The sequence below is a fragment of the Mobula hypostoma genome, chromosome 25 (genome assembly GCF_963921235.1).
Source record: "Mobula hypostoma chromosome 25, sMobHyp1.1, whole genome shotgun sequence".
In the NCBI taxonomy this organism is placed as follows: domain Eukaryota; kingdom Metazoa; phylum Chordata; class Chondrichthyes; order Myliobatiformes; family Myliobatidae; genus Mobula; species Mobula hypostoma.
Window position 1 is genome coordinate 26061071 of NC_086121.1, and position 21916 is coordinate 26082986.

Below are 21916 nucleotides of genomic sequence, written 5' to 3' on the forward strand. Positions count from 1 at the left end.
GTTAGAAATGGAAATGGATTTGCAGTCGATTTGGATTTTTAATGCATCCTTAAATATGGGAGGCAGTTTTGAAAATGAGATTATTTTGCTCTTTCATCAATTTGTTAATGTGTTGATGTGAGTCTGTTGATACAGCTTTTGTTTTCAGGGTGGAAGATTGTTTTCAAATTCAAAAGCACTTCCCAATTGATTGTCTTCTGTAGCATCTTGATGAAATGAAGAAGAACCATCTAAAACAGCATAAAGCATGGGAGCAGAATCAGGCCATTTGATGCATCGAGTCTGCTCTGCCATTCCATCATGGCTGATTTATTATCTTTCTCAACTCCTTTTGCTTACCTGTAACATTTGACACCCTTTCTAATCAACAATCAATCAACCAATGAATTTTGCAGATTCACCAACTTTTGGCTAAAGAAATTCCTCGACATCTCTTGTTCTAAATGGATGTCCCTTTGTTCTGAAACAGTACCTCTAGTCTTCCCCATTATAGGAAATGTCTTCTCTGTGACTATCTAGGCCTTTCAGTGTTCAATAGGTCCCCTTGTTCTTTTAAACCCGAGTGATTACACTCCTTATGCATTAACACTTTAATTTCCGGGATCATTCTCATGAACAACTTCTGGACATTCTCTAATGCCAGCACATCCTTTCTTAGATAAGAGGCCCATAACTGCTCATAATACTTAAAGTACAGTCTGGCAAAGGCCTTATAAAACATCAGCATTACATTCTTGCTATTATATTCCAGTCCTCCTGAAATGAATGCTAACATTGCATTTGCCTACCTTACCACCAATTCAATTTGCAAGTTAACCGTTGGGGAATTGTGCATGAGGACTCCCAAGTCCCTTTGCATCTCTGATTTCTGAATTTGCTGTCCATTTAGAAAATAGTCTGTGCCTTTATTCTTTGTACCCAAGTGTATGACCATGTACTTTCCTACACTGCATTCCACCTGCCACGTCTTTGCCTATTCTCCTAATCTACCTAAATCCTTCTGCAGACTCTGTTTCCTCGACGTTACCTGCCCTTCCACCTATCTTCTTATTGTCTGCAAACTGGCTGTAAAGCCATCAATTCCATTATCCAAAACATTGACATATAATGTGAAAAGAAGCAGTCCCAACACCAGAACCTGTGGAACACCACTGGCAGCCAACCAAAAAGAGCCCCTATTATACCTCCTTGCCTCCTGCCAGTCAATCAATCTTCAAACCTGCTAGTATCTTTCCTGTAATACAATGGGTTCTTATCTTATTTAGCAGCCTCCTGTGTGGTATCTTGTGAAAATCCAGGTAAACAATATCCATTGACTCTCCATTTTCTATCCTGCCAGTTAATTCCTCAAAGAAATCGAACAAATTGGTCAGGCAAGATTTTCCCTTAAGGGAAATCATATTGACTGGCCTATTTTATTATGTGCTTCCAAGTACCCAGAAACATCATCCTTTATAATGGACTTCTTTTCTCTTGCTACCCACTGAAATCAGGCTAATTAGACTATAATTTCCTTTCTTTTACTTCCTTCCCTCTTTAAAGAGTGGAGTGACATTTTCCAGTCCTCTGGAACCATTCCAGAATCTAATGAAAGATAATTTCTAATGCCTCCGCAGTCTCTTCAGCTACCTCTTTCAGAACCCTAGGATGCAGTCCATCTGGTCCAGATGATTTATAAGAGCACAAAACTTGCATGCAAAACTAGGCTATTCGATCTATCTGCCATTTGATCATGACTGATCCATTTCCTTGTCAACCTCTTTCTCCTGCCTTCTCCCCATGGCCTTTCACACCTGACTAGTCAAGTACCTATCAACCTCTGACTTAAATACACCCAATGATCTGGCCTCCACATCTGCCTGTGGCAATGAATTCCACAGATTCACCACCATCTGGCTGAAGAAATTCCTGCTCATTTCTAAATGGACTTCCCTCTATTCTGAGGCTGTGCCCACTGCTTCTAGACTCCCCCATTTTAGGAAACATCCTTTCCATGTCCACTCAATCTAGGCCTTTCAACATTTGATAGGCTTCAAGACACCGCCCCCCCAATTCTTCTAAATTTCAGCAAGTACAAGCCTAGAGCCATCAAACACTCCTCATATGAGTATTTCATTCCCAGAATCATTTTCGTGAACCTCCTTTGAACTGTCTCCAACATCAGCACATCCTTTTCTGGATACGGGGCTCAAAACTGCACGCAATACTCCAAGTGAGGCCTCACCAGTGTCTTATAAAGCCTTAGCATTACATCCTTGCTTTTATGTTGTAGTCCTCTCAAAATGAATACTAACATTGCTTTTGACTTTCACACCACCGACTTGACCTGCAAGTTAATCTTCAGAGAATTCTGCCTTCAAACCTTGCATCTTCCCAAGCACCTTCTCTTTAGTATTAGCAACTGCAGTCACTTCTGCCCCCTTAAACTCTCAAATTTTTGGCACACTGCTGGTTTCTTCCACTGTGAAGACAGATGCAAAATTATTATTGAGTTTGTCTGCTACTTCTTGGTCCCCATTACTGCCCTCAAAGGTACATTTAATGTTGGAGAAATGTATACAATATACATCCTGAAATGCTTTTTCTTTGCAACCATCCACGAAAACAGAGGAGTGCCCTCAAAGAATGAGTAACAGTTAAATGTTAGAACCCCAGAGTTCCCCCCCAGCTTCCCTCCCTCCTGCACGTAAGTGGCAGCAAGCAACGATTCCCCCCGCTCACCGGCAAAAAAAAGTATCGACACCCGCCACCGAGCACTCAAGTGTGAGCAAAGCAACAGCAAAGACACAGACCTGCAGTACTCCAAAGACTGCTTGTTCACCCGGTATGCAACATACTACAGGCTCTCTCTCTCTCCCCATAATAAAGGAGAAAGGGGTGTCTCTGTTTCACAGCGAGAGGGGAGACATAACAAACAACTTGCTGGTTTATGATGTTGAAAGTCTGTTGTATTGCTTCTTCCGAGCTCTGTTCCCAAAGATCTCAGGTCTCTGGGCACACAGCCTTAAACCTTCCATCTCCCCCCGACACACCGATCTCCTGTCCAGACCCCGACCTCCGATCCCCCCATCTCCAGAGCCACGAAATCTCGAACCTCCGAAGGCGAGCGAAGCTCTGAGGCTGCGCCCTTGGCGTGCCAAATAACGGCCAGTCGTGAAACCCTGAGAGCGGGTCCCATTCCCGCAAAGAACTGTAGTCAGCATGTAACTCCAGGTCAGGCTCTTCAAAAGAACCCTGAAAGGGAAAAAATGGAGATATTAAAGATGGAAATAGAGCTGTTTCCAAAGATGCAAGCGAAGGAGTCGCCGTTAGGCACCATTGTCTCCTCCTAAGTTCCCCAGTGTCATTCTCCAGCAGTTCGATATCCACGCTCTTCTCTTTTACTCTTTATTTATTTAAAAAAAACTTTTGGTATCCTCTTTTATATTATTGGCCAGCTTACTTTCATGTTTCATCTTTTCTCTCCTTGGTGCTTTTTTAGTTGCTTTCAGTTAGTTTTTAAAATCTTCTCAATCCTCTAGCTTCCTGCTAATTTTTCCTATGTTACAGTACTGTGTAAAAGTCTTCGACACATAAGTATAGCTAGGGCACCTAAGAACTTTGCACAGTACTGTATTTGTCAACGTGGAGTGAAGAGCGAGTTTATAAATCTTGTGGGAGCAAAGGATGTTGGGAATGTTGAGGGTGGAGCACCATGAGGGTGTGGGACAAATGGCAGAGAATGCCTGCCAGGTTGGGGGGTGGCACAGGTGCAGATACACCCGGCCTTGAAACACCAAGCAAGGTCATTTGATTCCAAACAATTGGTTTATTGATCATTACAGATGCCTCTCTGGTGCTTCCAGCTCCCTCCACTCTCCCTTCCCCCTTTCCTAACCATGCCCCCTTCCCACTCTCAGTCCACAATAGAGACCCATGTCAGAATCAGGTGTATCATCACTCAAATATGTTATGATTTTTAATGTATTGCAGTACAGTGCCATACATAAAATTCTGCAATACTAAGTGAAAGTCTTAGACACCATACCTATATACAGTTGCCTAAGACTTTTGCACAGTACTGTATATGCCCTCTCTTTTGCTTTTTATGTTGCCTTTGACCTCCCTTGTCAGCCACAGTTGCCACATCCTCTCTTTAGTATACAACTACTTCTTTGGGATGAACCTGTGCCTTCTGACTTGTTCCGACAAAATCCAGTCATTGCTGTTCTGCCGTCATCCCCTTCCAATCAACTCTGATGAGCTCCTTTCTCATACCTTTGTAGTTTCCTTTACTCCACTGTCATACTAATGTATCTGATTTTAGCTTCTCCCCTTTCTTTTCTTTTTAAATCTTTTTATTGAGTAAGTATACAAAAAAGGTAAGCCATATAAACATTAATACAATGTTAAAGTATAATAAAATTCCAAAAGATAACAATACCAAAAAGAAAATACTACAAACAATGTAATTTAAGCATAAGAAACCAAGATAACATAATAGTATACTAAATTTTATATATATCAATGGAAAAAAAAGAAAAAAAAAACCCCACCATGCAGCTAACTAAAAGCAAAGCAAAGCAATGGGCTAACTTGAAACCAAACAGAGTTAAACTTAAAATCACGTCCTCAATCCCGACCTCCATTAAAACAGTGAAAAAAAAACAAGAAGGGTAAATATTACATTAAATGAAAATATCGAATAAAAGGTCCCCAAATCTGTTCAAATTTAAATGAAGAATCATAAAGGTTACTTCTAATTTTCTCCAAATTCAAACATAAAATCGTCTGAGAAAACCAAAAAAAGGTAGTTGGAGCATTAAGCTCTTTCCAATGTTGTAAAATACATCTTTTCGCCATTAAAGTAAGAAATGCAATCATTCTACGGGCTGAAGGGGAAAGATTACTAGAAATTTTAGGTAGTCCAAAGATAGCAGTAATAGGGTGAGGAGAGATATCTATATTTAATACCTTAGAAATAATATTGAAAATATCTCTCCAAAAAGTTTCCAAAGTAGGGCAAGACCAAAACATATGAGTTAAAGAGGCTATCTGCCCCGAACATCTATCACAGAAAGGATTAATATGCGAGTAAAAACGCGCTAACTTATCTTTGGACATATGTGCTCTGTGAACCACTTTAAATTGAATTAGGGAATGTTTAGCACAAATAGAGGAAGTATTAACTAATTGTAAAATCTGCCCCCAATCATCCACAGAAATGGTAAGCCCCAATTCCTGTTCCCAATCTGCCCTAATCTTATCAAATGGAGCTTTCCTAAGTTTCATAATAATATTATAAATCATAGCCGATGCACCTTTCTGACATGGATTAAGGTTAATTATCGAATCTAAAATATATATAGGAGGAAGCATTGGAAAGGAAGAAAGTATAGTACTTAGGAAATTTCTAACTTGTAAATATCTAAAAAAATGTATTCTTGATAAGTTATATTTATTAGATAATTGTTCAAAAGACATAAGGGAACCATCTAAAAATAAATCCAAAAACCGTAAAATACCCTTAGTCTTCCAAGTTTGAAAAGCGCGATCCGTAAAAGAGGGAGGAAAAAATATGTTACCTAAAATAGGAATCGCTAACCCGAATTGATTAAGATCAAAAAATTTTCTGAATTGAAACCAAATGCGCAAAGCATATTTAACTATCGGGTTAGAGACCTGCTTAAGGCGTTTCGAATCAAAAGGAAGAGAGGAACCTAAAATAGAACCAAGTGTATAACCCTGAACAGATTGTAATTCCAATGCTACCCATTTAGGAATAGATAGTATGTCCCAGTCAAGTAACCAAAATTTCATATGTCGAATATTAATAGCCCAATAATAAAATCTAAAGTTAGGTAATGCTAAACCTCCATCTCTCTTAGCTTTCTGTAAATGTATTTTACCCAGTCTCGGATTCTTATTCTGCCAAATAAATGAAGAAATTTTAGAGTCAACTTTATCAAAAAAAGATTTAGGAACGAAAATTGGTAATGCCTGAAACACATATAAAAATTTTGGCAAAAAAAACATCTTAACTGCATTAATACGACCAATCAAAGTTAAATATAAGGGAAACCATTTAGATGAAAGTTGAGTAATATGGTCTATTAATGGTAAAAAGTTAGTCTTAAATAAATCTTTATGTTTACAAGTAATTTTAATCCCAAGATATGAAAAGTAATTATTAATCAATTTAAATGGAAATTTATAATATAAGGGAAGATGTTTATTAATCGGAAAAAGTTCACTCTTACTAAGATTTAATTTATAACCTGAGAAAAGACCAAATTGTGCTAATAACTCTAAAACAGCAGGAATGGATCTCTCAGGATTAGAAATATATAAAAGTAAATCATCAGCATAGAGTGATAATTTATGGGACTTTAATCCCCGAGTTATCCCAGTAATATTTGAAGATTCTCGAATAGCAATTGCAAGAGGTTCTAATGCAATATCAAATAATAGGGGACTAAGAGGACAGCCTTGTCGAGTACCACGAAAGAGAGGAAAAAAAGGTGAGTTTAAAGAGTTAGTACGAACCGAGGCTACAGGGGAGTGATATAACAGTTTAATCCAGGATATAAATTTCAAGCTAAAATTAAACATTTCAAGCACCTTAAATAAATAAGGCCATTCTACTCTATCAAAAGCTTTCTCGGCATCTAAAGAAATAACACACTCAGGAACATTTTGTGAGGGAGTATAAATGATATTTAACAATGTACGAATATTATAAAAAGAGTAACGACCTTTAATAAAACCCGTTTGGTCTTCCGAAATAATAGAAGGAAGTACTTTTTCTAGTCTATTTGCTAATAACTTAGAAAAAACTTTATAATCAACATTTAATAAAGATATTGGTCTATAAGATGCACATTGAGCAGGGTCTTTATCCTTCTTTAGTATTAAAGAAATTGATGCTCTATTAAAAGATTCCGGAAGTTTACCAAGTTTCAAAGAAGCCTCAAAAACCTTATAGAGCCAAGGAATCAATAAAGAAGCAAAACATTTATAAAATTCAACGGTAAACCCATCAGGGCCAGGAGCTTTCCCCAGATTCATAGAAAAAATAACATTCTTAATCTCATCCATTGTAATGGAAGTATCTAATAAAGAAGACATATCCTGTGAAATCTGAGGGAAGTCTAACTTATCTAAAAAATCATTCATATATTTAGAATCTCGAGGAGACTCTGATTGATATAAAGAAGAATAAAAATCACAAAAGGTTTGATTAATCCCCACATGATCCAGTATCAATCGATCATTTTGGTTATAAATCTGATTGATTTGAGATTTAACATAATTAGATTTCAATTGATTAGCCAGCAGCTTGCCAATTTTATCACTGTGAACATAAAAATCACTTCTTGTTTTCTTTAATTGGTTTACAATCGAGGACGAGAGTAGTAAACTGTGTTCCATTTGAAGTTCAGTTCTTTGTTTGTATAGCTCCTCAGAAGGAGCCATAACATATTTCTTATCAATTTCTTTAATCTTGTCCACAATTGCCATCTCCTCCTGCTTCTGTTTCTTCCTCAAAGCAACGGAATACGAAATAATCTGACCCCGAATATAGGCTTTAAAAGTGTCCCAAAGAGTGTTAACCGAAATATCTTCTGTATGGTTAATTGTAAAAAAAAAGCTCAATCTGTTCATTCATAAAATTAACAAAGTCCGAGTCCTGAAGCAACAGCGAATTAAAACGCCATTGTCTATTGTTTGGTATATTGGCCATAATTTTAATAGAAAGCTTAAGTGGAGCATGATCCGAAATGGTTATAGAATCATAATCATATTTAATCACTGAAGGAATAAGACGAGAATCAATGAAAAAATAATCAATTCTTGAATAGGAATGATGAACATGTGAAAAGAAGGAAAAATCTTTTTCCTGAGGATGCAGAAAACGCCAAATGTCCGTCGATCCAGAATCAGAAAGGAAAAAATTAATCAAATTTGCAGATTTATTAGGTAAAGTCCGTAAAGGAGCCGAACGGTCCAAAGCTGGAGATAAACAGGCATTAAGATCTCCGCCCCAAATCAATGAAAACTCGTTCAAATTCGGAAACTGATCAAACAATGATTTATAAAATTCCGGACAATCCATATTAGGAGCCAAAACTACTTTTTTATTAAATAGTAAACCACTAACCAATAAAAATCTACCATTCGGATCAGAGATAATATCCTGTTGTATAAAAGTAACTGAGGAATCTATAAAAATAGAGACGCCTCGAATCTTAGCATTGGAGTTCGAATGAAATTGTTGTTCCTTCCAGAATTTGAAAAAACGTAGTCTGTCCCCCCTCCGTACATGGGTCTCTTGTAAAAATAAAATTTGTGCTTTAAGTCTCCGGAACACTTTAAAAACTTTTTTCCTTTTAATAGGATGATTAAGACCATTAGTATTCCAGGAGACAAAATTAATAATAGACTCCATAAATCCTAAAGTCAACCCACAACAAGGAGGATTGACAATAGGCGCGACCCACAAACCCGGAGAGGAAACAGAACATACAAAAGATACCGGGGAAAAGGACGCAACCAGTACTTCAATAATGTATATAGCCCAAAGAGAAACAAACTAAAACGTGAAGCCCCTCCCACCACCCTCCACCCCAAGACCTCAAGGCAAAATCTAAAGCAGACCCGCCAGAAAGAAGCAAGCGCTAAAACTACCCCCATGACTTCCGGTATACGCTCCCTAAAAAAAAGGTATAAATATGAAAAGGATCAGCTAATTGTAAAACAGTAAAAAAATAAGTTAAAAAAAGTTAGCTCAATTAAAATACACATAGAACAGAACAAAAGCCGGAAAATATATATTAAAAAAAACCCACAATAAACCTCAAACTCATGAATAGACACAGCAACAAAAAAAAATAGGATTATTAACATAAAGTGATTATAAAAAGCAAAACAGAATAAAATTTAAAAAAAACTACAAAATTTAAGGCCGCACAGGAAATACGTAAGATGACAAAAGGGAAGTAACCACCCAGAATCCCCTGGGAAAAGAAAGAAATGACGCAGTTAAAAAGAAAGTTTAGCAGCCATATTAAAAAATCAAAAGTAAACTTTTCTGCCCAAATAGGGCACAGAAAAGTTAAAACCAACCAATTCACAGCCTCCGATCAACGGAGATAATTAAAAAAAGGCAATTAAGATGTTGAAGATGAAAGTTGATCCAGATAACTCTGGGCATCCAATGGAGAATCAAAAAAACGAAGGGCTCCATCTAACATGCGAATCCTTAGACGTGCAGGGTACAGCAGCGCTGGTCTTAAATCCATCTTATAGAATTCCGACATCACGGATCTGTAACGGACCCGTTGGTCCCAGATTGGTTTACTGAAATCTTCCGCGAATCGGAACTTAAGATCCGAAAAATCAATGAAACCTTTAGATCGAGCGAATCGAAACAGTCTCTCCTTGTCTTGAAAATAATGAAAACGTAAAATAACATGCCTAGGTCTGTCTGACCTAGACGAGTATGATGGGATTCTGTGAACACGATCCAGTAGCGGTGGTTGGTCAGGAAATACAGTAGGGAATGCATCTTTTAAAAGTTGAGAGAAATATTTCATGGGGTTGTTGGCTTCAACAGCTTCCCTCACGCCAATCATTCGTAAATTCTGCCGTCGCATTCTAGATTCCAAGTCAGAGTTTTTAAAAGTCAAAAAGTCAAGTTTCTTCTTCATTACATTAATTGTTTCTTCGATTTTCCCCATCTTAAGCTCACTTTGTTGACCGAATTTTTGAAGATCAGATATAGCCGACTGATGTTCCGCAATACATGTTTGCATCTTATCAATTAAATCGGCAATTTTCTGGAAATTAGTTGAGATTTCCGTATGAATCAGGTCTTTAACAGAGCCTACAATTTCCGTACGAATCATCTCTCTAACAGAGGTTGAAATTTCCCTCTGAATTAACTCCGATATCGCTTTCAAAGTCACCGGTGATTCAGTCGGGGGGAGATCCGTAGCTTTCGATTTAACCGGAGGTTTACCATCCTTGCCGTTTTTCCCGTTCTTAGACATAGCAGATCTAAGTTCCATCCAATTGTCGGAGAATTCAGTTTAATTCAAAGTATTGTACGAATTGATGCCTTAATGGTTAATTAAAGTATAGCTGACCATAGAGGAAAAAAAACTCAGAGGTAATGGAGCGAGTCAAGAACGCGACTTCACTCCATGAGCGCTACCGGAAGTCTCCTTAGCTTCTCCCTCTCAAGATGCAAAGTGAATTCTGTCATACTATGATCACTGCCTCTTAGGGGTTTCTTCACCTTAAACTCCCTAATCAAATCTGGCTTATTATACAACACCCAATCTGGAATTGCCTTTTCCACAGTGGGCTCAACCATGAACTGCTTCAAAAAGGCATCTCATAGACATTCTACAAATTCTTTCTCTTAGAATCCGATATCAATGTGATTTACCCGACCTACCTGTCTATCGAAATCTCCCTTGACTATCATAACATTGCCCTTTTTACATGCCTTTTCTTTCTTCTGTTGTAATCTGTACACCACATCCTGGTACGTATGTGTATATCTAGAAAATAACTGAAGTCCCAACACTTAATTTTGCGGAACACCACTGATTACAGGCCTCCAATCAGAATAATAACCTTCCACTGCTGCCCTCTATATTCGATATTTTTTAGATTATGAGAACACGCAGTACTCTTTTATTGTCATTTGGTAATGCATGCATTAAGAAGTGATACAATATTTCCTCTGGTGTGATATCACAAAACACAGGACAGACCAAGACTGAAAAAACTAACAAAACCACATAATTATAACATATAGTTACAATGGTGCAACAATACCATAACCCGATGAAGAACGACAGTCCATGGCACAGTAAAAAGTTCAAAGACTCTCAAATGTCCCACATCTCACACAGACGGGAGAAGGAAGAAAGCTCTCCCTGCCATGCCTGACCACAGTCCGACTCTGAGTCGTCCAAAAATTTCGAGCCTCCGATCAGCTCTCCGACACCGAGTACTGAGCACCATCTCTATCCGAACGATTCGACCTCAATCTCGGTTGCCAACAGCAGGCAAAGCCAGGGATTTTGAGGCCTTACCTCCACAAGATTCTCAATCGCGCAGTAACAACAGCAGTGAACCTGCGTTTCAGAAATTTCTCCAGATGTTCCTCTGTGCTTTCACGCCTGTCTCCATCAAATCAGAATTGTCCACGGCCCCTATTTAACGGATACAATATCATTTTGACCGGAGGGCTGCACGTGCGCGGCGTGCTGCTATCTCTCCTCCTGCCTTTTGAGACATGACCTCCTCCCTCAACAAACCCATGTTGTCGCTCCCTAATAAGTCTGCTTTTCCAGATTCTGTATTATATTCCATTGCCTTTTACTTCTTTACAAACAGAAATCTTTATGTTCTCTGGATTAAGTTCTACTTGCCACATTTTTGATCCTGTAAGTATAAAGCTTTCTCCTCCCTGTGAACTACAAGCCAATTTCTCTATCATCAGCAAACCTCTCTATAATGCGCCTCTTTAAGTCCAAAGCATAATCTATAATGCCCTCTTTAAGTCCAAAGCATTAATATTATTATAAGTATAAGAGGCACAGAAATGAGCTTAATGGAACTGAGCACAACCAGTGCTCGTTTCCCTCCAGTCATTTAAATATCTTTGGATCAAATTTGCCACTCTTCCTGGGACTCCATGAAGCTTTACTTGGTTGTCACGTGGAACCTTGTCAAAGCCTCTCTGAAATCCCTTTAGACTACATCAAATAAAACTCAACTTAGAAAAATGCAGATGGAGATCTGATACAAAACCTGAAAATGTGGACGTACTCAGCAGGTCAGCCAGCATCTGTGAAAAGATAATTAACGTAGGGGGTTGACTCGAAATGTTGAATCTATTTCTCTTTGCACAGACGATGCTTGACCTGCTAGATTGCATTGAATAGGCTTTCCTTTTAACTTCAAAAGAAATTTATACCAAGTTACTCTACAGATTCATGCTGACAATACTTGATTAATCTGTGCCTTTCTAAGTGAAGGTTTATAATGGTCCTGTGAATTGATTTAAATCGTTCCACCCCATGAATTCCTTTTTGATAGTGCACTCCATCTGCAGTTTATAATTCCTCACAGCTTTAATTGAACCGTTCATTTGAACATGAACCAGTTTCCTCCCCAGTCTTTCTTTCCTTTGAGCAATATTTAACTTTCTAAACTGAGCTCGGTATCAGCTTGGATCTCAGATTTGTGTATCCAGATCTGTTTTACCATTGAAAGTGGGGATTTTCATTCAAAGGCTTAATGCATTTACAGCCAGTGTATGCAGAAACAATGCAATCCTTAGTGGTTTCATTAGATTGAAATTGTGCCATTTGTATGTTTTGCATAGCATGAGATGATGTACAGTTTCCAGTTCTTAGAATGCACTGACCTTTCTGTGGAACACTGGAAGCAACATTTCAAGAGTGAAGAATGTAAAGTGGTTTTGTAGTTTCCAATGTTTCTTGATTTAAACACTGGCAAGTCAAGTGTTTAAGATCAAAATGCCATTCTTAGAGCATCAAACTTGTCATCCTCATGAGGATAGTTTCTTCAGGGTTTGGATATAACCTTCAGCAGCATAACTATGTGTCATCAAAAATGTTTTAATTTTATGTTGCATTTTTGTGATGCTGTTTTGCATTTTAAGAAACTCTCATAAGCTGGACTTCCTGGTGACATCAGCACATAAATGAACCTGCAGACCAGATCATCCCAGTTCTGTCTTATTCTCACTAGACTACCTCGAGCAGGTTGCTTCTCGATTAAGATTAGTGAGGAAAAAGATCAAATAAGATTCCCGGTTGTTTAGTGGACCCAGTAGGCAGAGTACTTCTCAGACAAACGGAATATTGAGCTCAGAAAACCTACACACCTGAATCTCGATGCAACAGTGAAATGTCCGTACCTCCATAAAATATTCTGTTAATACATCTACCTTACAGATTTTAAAAACTGTTTTCTTTGTTTGAAAGTAGTTTGGGCTAGAAGTAAAAGTGATGTGATTCATCGAATCTGGTAAGATGTTTAGTGGTTATGTGTTCCTAGCCGATTGGATCCTCTGAGAATTTTTACTCCAGTTTTATCTTTGACCTTTCAAATAACAATGCTGAGCGTAACTGAACTGTTATCACCAACATAAAAATACTCTACCATCCGGCCAGCCTCGCTCTCAAAGCAGAATTTCACCATTATACTTAGGCTTGTTGGGCTTGCTGCATATTGGCTAAGAAAAAAGAATGCAGTAAAACTGCCAGAAGAAAACATACTGTTCAAAAGTTGAATGAAATTTAATTCTTGAACAAGGGCTAGAAATATTTGTATTTAACCATCAGCTTTTAAAAAGAGACATGGGAATGAGGTTGTTGAGCTTTAACAAGTGTTTGGGTTAAAAACAGAAATGGGAAATTCAAAATCAATTTGGAGTGAGTAAAAAATTAGAATATTTAAGTCATTTGTTAACCTGTTTAGTGGAAATTCTGTAGTTTTCTGTGATTGCAGGCATGTTTCAAGAATGATATGTTGTCCCCCATGTGCCAGCTTCAAAGACATCAAAGACTGCAGTAATTCTGGAGATGAGTTGTGGACAACAAAAGATTGTGATTCATGTGGGTACCAATGACAAATGTCAAATATAGAATGAAGTTCTGCAAGCAGGTTTTTGAGGAGTCGGGAAAGAGATTGAAAATGTCAAGGAGTGTCAGATCTGTGGAATACATATCCTGCACTATGACAAGTCCAGGAGTTTCTAATAACCCGGATAACCACAGACTTATGATGTTGAGGCTTGAGCGGAACATTAGATCATTATAGTTCAACTTGAAGCAGGACCAAGACCTCAAAAGTTATAATCCACTGATTACTTTTGGTGCATCTCGCTGCTGAGAAAAAAGCACAGTACAGATAACTGTGTGACAAAGGTGAATGTTTGAGTTTACAGCAAATTCTGGGAACGTAGCAACTGTGCAGGTGGGATTGGCTGCCCCTCACTGCATCAAGAACCAATATTCATAGAGGCAGGTTTGCTATTGTTGATGCAAGTTCTGAAAAATATTAGGAAAGTACATGAGAGATTTTGGAAGGCAGGGCAATTAAAGCAGATAAAATCAACAAGAGAGTCTTGTAAATATGAGGTGTTTGTGAGCAGGAAGTTGATCAACATTAATCATATACTGAAAATGTAGTGCAAATGTTATGGTTATTTTTTTTAAAGAGCGACAGAAACTTGACCTAAAGAAATGTAGGAGTGGCATACTCTGATTAGAGGCTTTTCAAAAGTAAGAAGAATGGCAATGTTTGTTGAAGAAATTATCACCACTAAGAGGGATGGAATGTTAAACAGATAATCAAAACTGCAAAACAGCCAAAGGGCAGTCATGCTATCGTATTGTATTGTGGTCCTCCAAACTGTTCAAGGGGGATTAATCACAAATTTCCAGACAAATGTGTAAAAATGCACCAAAATGGTAAAGTGCTAATGGGAGGTGAAAATTATAGATTTTAATTGGTCAAGTAGTAATTGTGATATGGTCAATATTTTTAAAAATATAGCAGACAATCAATTCTTAAATTCAAAAAAGATTTTCGTAGCAGATATGTAGCAAGCCTAGCAAGGTTAAGTGGAATGGTGAAACTCTGCTTCGAGATTTGAGGAATGAGGCTGGCCAGATTGGAGAGCATTTCTGTGTTAGTGCTAACAATTCAATTAGATTTGGCGTGGTTATTTGAAGGGACAAAGATAAAGTAGGAGCAGAAGTTCTAAGTTGGGATATTGCCAGTTTTACTAGACTGAGAAGTATTTAGCAAAGGTAGACTGGAACTCATCACTTGTTGCTTTTGGGGTCATGAAGGATGACAATGCCATATTGCAATGTAACCATATTGAGAGCGCTTGGATGCTAAAGTCTAGAGGTGCAGGGGATTGGATAAGACAAAAAAAAATACATGTCATATCATAATTAGACAATTTGCCACATTTAATAAATATAGAAAAGACTGAAATGGAGAGAAACATACGGTAATTGGCAGAAATGAAGATGTAATAATGGGTAAAATCTGGAGAAAACAAAGATGTTTAATGCATTCATGAAAAGCAAGAGGATGACAAAAGCAAAGAGGAGACAAAAGTATAATCTGCATGCTGAGGTAGGGTTCCACCTGTCTCTTATAAAAGAGAATGAAATTTGCATTATAGAAGTGTATGAAATATATGGTTAAGAGAAGCCTCGCCCCCTTTACACTTATCACAAACGGGACTAATGTCAGGGTAAAATCGCAATTATTTAGTTTTAGACATATGAGCCCTGTGTACAATCTTAAACTGCAAAAGGCAGTGGCGAGCACATAAAGAGGTTGAGTTAACTGACTTAAGAATTGAATCCCAAACCACATCAGATAAGGAAATATTTAAATCATGCTCCCAGGCAGTTCTAATTTTATCGAAGGGGGCACGCCTCAAGATCACTAAGTTATCCCGAATAGCAGATATTAAACCTTTACCCAATGGATTAATACAAAGAAACAAGTCCACAATGTTTTTCTCAGGCATCTCAGGAGAGTTTGATATTAAAGGGTTAATGAAATGTCTAATTTGAAGATATCTTAAGAAATGAGTATTAGGTAGGTTGAACTTTACTGGGCCTGTCCTAGTCTAGAGAAATTCTGGAGAGAAGTTTTTTCAACTCTGTCCCATATTCTTAATCGCCACTTAGAACCTAACCCTCTGATTGCTCTTTTTGGCACCTTGGGTGAAGTAGACATGCACTTGAGTTCGACTAAACGCCGAACATTATCTTTTGCCCCTGTCTTGGCTAGACGGTTAGTTCTTCTTAGGTGGAGAGATGCTGCCCCACCCACTCATGCTCAGTGGCTTAGTGATATGTCCTGCTTAGACCTTGAAAAGATTAATTATTCACTTAATTCAGACATGAAGTTTCATAAGGTGTGGGGGCCTTTTCTTGAATACTTGCATAACTCCTCTTTAGATTAAGTTTACCTTTTTTTTGTACTACAATCCCTTAATTTCAGCTTTTTTTTTCCTGTAAGTTTTACGGTTTTTTGTTGTGAATTACATTATAGTTTTGGTAGTCGGTATTGTATTTTCTTTTATATATATTTACAGTTCTGTGGGGTTGAATGCTCCAATTAATTTTTATACATAGAAATGATTGGCCTGGGGTTTTATAGTGGGAGGGTGGGGAGAACACTAATTTTATTTGATTTTATTTTGGGTGCTTTTTCTTTATTGTTATGAATTATATATTGGACACGTTTGTTTTGCACTGTATAAACCTCCATTTTGCAGATGGGTTTTTTCTGTCGCTGTATTGTAGAAACGCATAAAAAATTAATTTTAAAAAGAAGTGTATGAAATAATATATAAGAAAAGGATTGTGAAAGTAGTACTGTTGAGATGATCTCTTTGAAAGTTGCTGAATTAGTGGCCCCAAATTAAATGTATTCCAATCTTTTAAGAGAAATGTGGAAGAAAATTGGAATTTTTGACCATAATTTTTCAATCTTTTCTGCCTACAAGAGGATGACTGGAGGACTGTAATGAGCCATCTTTTAGAAAAGGAGGAAAGGATAAATGGAATAAATAGAGGAATAAGTTTCAGTAGTGGCGAAGTTTTCGTAATTATTTGAGGGATAGTGCAAGCCTTTGCTTGGAAAGATTAACCTCAGATCTGGATTAGTCAAAGGAAAGCCTTATCTGATTAACATGTTTAAATTTTTTGAGGAAGTATCAAAGATGAGAGCATTTTGTTTGAAAATATCTGGATTTCATTAAAAGCTTTTGGCAAGTCCTGCAAAGTGAGCTGATTAAGGCAGAATCCTGTCATTCACAGGAGGGCAGCAAATTGGTTTCAAAATTGGGTCAGTGGCAGGAAGCAGGGGATAATGATTGCTGTTCTTATCACTGGGAGCTTGTTTCCAGTGGGATTCCATGAAACTCCAAATTTGCTGGTTATTAATTATCTAGACAAATGAAGAAAAGATAGAGAAGCTTACAAATGATACAAAATAGTTGTGTAGTTTTTAGAAGAGGAGGAATGCTTCTGTCTTCAAGAGGATATAGATGGTCTGGTCATTTGGGCAGAAATGTATCATATGCAGTTCAATCCAAAGGAGCCTGAAGTAATTTTGGAACCTGTAAAGAGCAAGTGATCTTGAAATGAATGGTTGGTATCGAGAAACAGGAGAAAGAGAGAAACTTGAACTATGTCCACAGATCTTTAAAGGTCACAATGCAACCAGCAGAGATGGTTAATGAAGTATGCTCTCATTTAGAAAATGAGGCCCTCTGTTGGGCAGAGTCGGCTGTGGATTTTGCATCCTAGCTGTCTGAGAGCAAGCTGTTGCCCAGGCAGCAGGCAGCGGGCACCCCCTCTCCACGCAACTGTTGAATCCAAAGGAATGGCAGAGACCGGTACAGTTTGGCACCAGCAGCATCATAGGAGTTCTTAGTCAAGATTGAACTCAACGTACGATGTCTTTGGGGACTTCAGCTCCAGATTTTTACTTGGTGTTTTCTCTCAAAGCCATCCCCATGAGTGGATTTAGCTGCAAGGCAGCGGTGGTTTGAGATCAGAGCTTTTCTTCTCCTAAGTGAGCTGCCGACCATGGCTGATGAGCCCCATCTGTCCAAAGCAACTCGTTTTAAGGTGCCAGTAACCTGTCTTTGCCCTTTCTCCTGTCAGTAGAAACGGTTCCACCGGGTTTAGTAACGAAGCCACATTTTAAGGCCAGGAGAAGGACTTGGTTGTCAGAGGCTATTTGAGATGTACGCCTAAATTCTCTGATTCAGAAAATAAGAACAGGAATGAATGCAGTGCTTTAGCCACATAATTAATGTACAGTATAGCTCTGGCATAGGAAAGGTATGATTCCACAGGAGAAGGTATGAGGATGTTGTCAGGTCTAGAAAGATTGAATCGGCTAAAATTGCTTCCTTTGGAACACTGGAGGTTAAGTGGAGAATTATCTAAAGTGCTTAAAATAGAGGAGCCACAATAGTATAAGTAGAAAAGATCTAATTGCTAAATATCCCGACAAGGGGGTGTAGATTTGGAATAATTAGAAGGATTAGAGGGAAGATGAGGAAATACTTTTTCATGCAGATCGTGATGGCGGTAGTGGGTAGGAGGAATTCTAAAATTATAGCCTGAAAGGATAAAAACACCTTTATACTTAATAAGTGAATGTTTACTTGAAGAGTAGTAATCTACTGGGCTAAAGATCAAATGCTGCAAGTAGGATTAGGTCATGTAGCTGCCATGGATGTAATGGACTAAAATGCTGTAATTTTTTGATTAGGGTACAGTCCTGCCTAACCTGATAATGTTGTTTTCTCTCATCATATTTTTCTCAGTTGGGTGGGCTTTGGTTTTTATCAGAGCCAAAACCTAGACTAATGTTGGGAAGGAGTTACCTACTGTTATGCTGATCTTGGGTCCGTTGTCTTTAGAAGGGGATGCCAGGGTGAAGGACAGCAATTAAAATAGATCATATATAGTGGCAACACACATCAAAGTTGCTGGTGAATGCAGCAGGCCAGGGAGCATCTCTAGGAAGAGGTACAGTCGACGTTTCAGGCCGAGTCCTGACGAAGGGTCTCGGCCTGAAACGTTGACTGTACCTCTTCCTAGAGATGCTGCCTGGCCTGCTGCATTCACCAGCAACTTTGATGTGTGTTGCTTGAATTTCCAGCATCTGCAGAATTCCTGTTGTTTGTTCATATATAGTGGGTCATTTTCATTGGCATTCTAAATTTGTTTCCTTTGAAATCAGATCTCTTATTCTCTGCTCAGCTATGCACTGAGACTTTTAGATCAAGATGTTGTTTGTCCCTACTTTTGCCATTTCTATTTTGTGAGCAGCAGTGGGGAGTAATCTTACTCAGAACTGTTTACATCTGTTCGATATTTCCTCCAATTTTTAGCTCACTTCATTAGAAATAATAGGAATTATCCAGCTTATACAGGCTACAGTCACACTGTAAGTTGATGATCTGACTCTTCTGATTGCCCAAAGCCTTTCATCAGTTGGAAGGTGCAAGAAACAAATGTGATAGAATAATTTCTACTTACCTGGATGGCTGTAACTCCAGCAGTACTTGAAGCTTAACTTAGACAACTGCCCACTGCATAGCATCCTAACTACCATCTTAACCAATCACTCATTCCATAACTAGTACTCCTTGTGCCATCTCTTTTACAGGGACTGCAGCTGCTTGACAAATTTCCTTTTCTCCCATTCTACCACCTAAGGTTCCTAAGTCACATACCAACCTGACATTTCAATGTATTACTGTTGCTACATCATTACTGGGTTCAAATCTGAAACTCCCTACTTTCTGTAGGGATTTATTTTTGCAAGTTCAGAATAGGGACTCACCACCAATTTGTCAGAGCATCTAGCTGTAAATAGTAACTGATGGCTTGACTAGGGATGTCATGATCCTGTAAACTGAATACTTGCAGATTATTATGATTTAATCTTAGCACTAGTGATGCATGATTTTTAAACTCCATTGCATTCTTTTATTATTTACTTGTTCTCGCCTTTCATGAGTCTTTTGCGCAAAGTGATATTTTCACTAGTTGTGGAGAAAATGTTCTGTGCAGATTCAGGGTGATTACTTAAAAGATTGTTTTGATGCAGAGTTATAGAACGCCATGGCACAGAAATAGTCCCTTTAACCCACCCACACATGCACCGTGTGAGTGAAGTTGTTCCCCCTCAGGTTTCCCTTAAATATTTCATCTTTCATCCTTAACCCATAACCTCAAGTTCCATTTTCACCCAGTATCAGCAGAAAAATCCTGGTTGCATTTGCACTATCTATACCCCACCCTAATCTGCCTCAATCAGCTGTAATCTCTAGACAGTCCATTATCTCATTGCTGTTTATATAGTCTCTGTGTCCATCTAAATGCAAAAAATCCACTTAAGGTCTCCCTCATCTCTTTAGGCTCCACGCATAAATGACCGTGCTGATCTTCTGCATTAATTCTGCAATTTTCTGCGGATCAGTATCTGCAGTTATGAAACTTCGGCTCTTAACAGGGTATTTTTAAGTTTAAAAAGTTCATGGATCAAAGGATCAAAGATTATTATCAAAGTATGTATGTGGTATACAACCCTGAGCTTCTCCACATAGCCACAAAAACCAAGAAAAAGTGTGGAAATCAGTTCAGAGAGAAACAGCAAACCCCACCCCTGCACAAAAAAGAATGGCAACGCAATCATCAACCTTCAAGCACCTCTTCCCCCACACGAAATGCAACAAGAACATCTGCCTCCAAATCCCCCTCTCCTTGCACAAAAAGCTAACCCAAAAAAATCCATCAAGGACATTGACCCCCAAATCCCCCGTCCCCTCACAAAAAAAGAAAGAACGGGCAAAAGCACAATATAAAACACTTACAAGACTCGAGAAAAAAAAAGAGACCATAGTCCAAATCCGCATACTCAGAATGCCTCAGTAACATCCTCTGGGCACAGCGACAGGCTCCACTCTCAGGCAGCTGGTGCTTACCTTCCACCTTTGCCTCAATGTTTCAATCTTCCTCGTCACTTTAATCAGGGAAATGGAGTCTAACATCAGCTTGCGCCCTCACCTCGAGGCTCACACTCGTTGCCTCCCAGAATCCCCTTGGCGACAGCAAAGCACTGGATCATCTAAACGATCTCCAAACTGCAAATCGCAGCTCCAGCAGTTCCAGACACGTATTCCATATGAAAAACAGACGTAAAGGACATAAAAGAAGTAAAATAAAAAGTTTTGTGGTCTATCCAGAAGATGGTGACTGAGGGAACATTGTACGCAGGCGCCATCTTGGCCAGAGGCTATGATTTACAGCTGCTTTGAGAGCCTAAACTTTGACAGCCTGATGGAAGTAATTGTGGAATCAGAATCAGTAGTAACTTTTTAAATAGGTGAATATTTAGGGTGGTGGAATAAAGCTTGGCAAGGGCTTAAATTGGACAACTCTGAGGGCTAGCACATACTCATAATGTTCAGATGAAATGCTGAAATGCTAAGGAACATGATTCTAAATTATTACCTGTTTAGATGAAGAGAACTGATTACATTATGTTTAATTAAGAGAAATGGTGAATGATTTTTAAAACTTTAATAGTTGTGGAACAAATTTCCAAGAAAAATATTACAGCAGGTAGTGGAAATGGATTCAAGATTATTTGTATACAATGAAAGACATCAGGAGACATGAGAAGACTAATGAATTTGATTCTTCTGGGTGCACTGATATTTCCCAGTTATGAAATTTAATTTCATAAATTAAATTTAATGTATTTTATGACATGCCATTGATAATAAACTTGCTTCTGATTCACAATCACACTCATCGTTCACTTCACCATTTGGTCAGATGTTCAGTAAAGCATATCCAGTGACACCAATTCCTCCAAGCCATATATTCTTTGTGTATGTAGTGTCAAAAACGTATGCATTATAACTTCCATGTACTTTCTGATCTAGAATGCAAAGTTATAATCCTTCTGTGTTGCTGCTTCAGTGACCTTGGTTAGCATGATGAATAGCTTAAACATAAGCCAATGTACAGGTCACTGAATGGTGGTTAGGATTGAGGATCCAAGAGGAAAAGGTGGGACAGATGAGATATGGTTAGTATGCTTGATGTAGGAGATTTTTAAAAAATGAATGCTGTTGGTTTATGCTCATTGCAGTACAAGAACCTGTTGGCACTTTGATCATCTGGGCATTGAATGGGGCATTAGTCCATACATTTTTCCAATGGAATGTATCTTAGAAGGAAAAAGAAATGAATTTCTTGAAAAAGAAATAAAGCTGATGCTGGAAATACTTAGCAGGCTGGGCAGAGAGTAAAGTAAC

At 38.3% G+C, this 21916-nt stretch overlaps 1 protein-coding gene across 1 annotated transcript in view; it reads left to right on the top strand.

Annotated features, from left to right (window-relative positions):
• Positions 1-21916, top strand: part of foxj3 (forkhead box J3) — a 170736-nt gene that overhangs the window by 138908 nt on the left and 9912 nt on the right. The gene's annotated exons all lie outside the window — the stretch shown is intronic.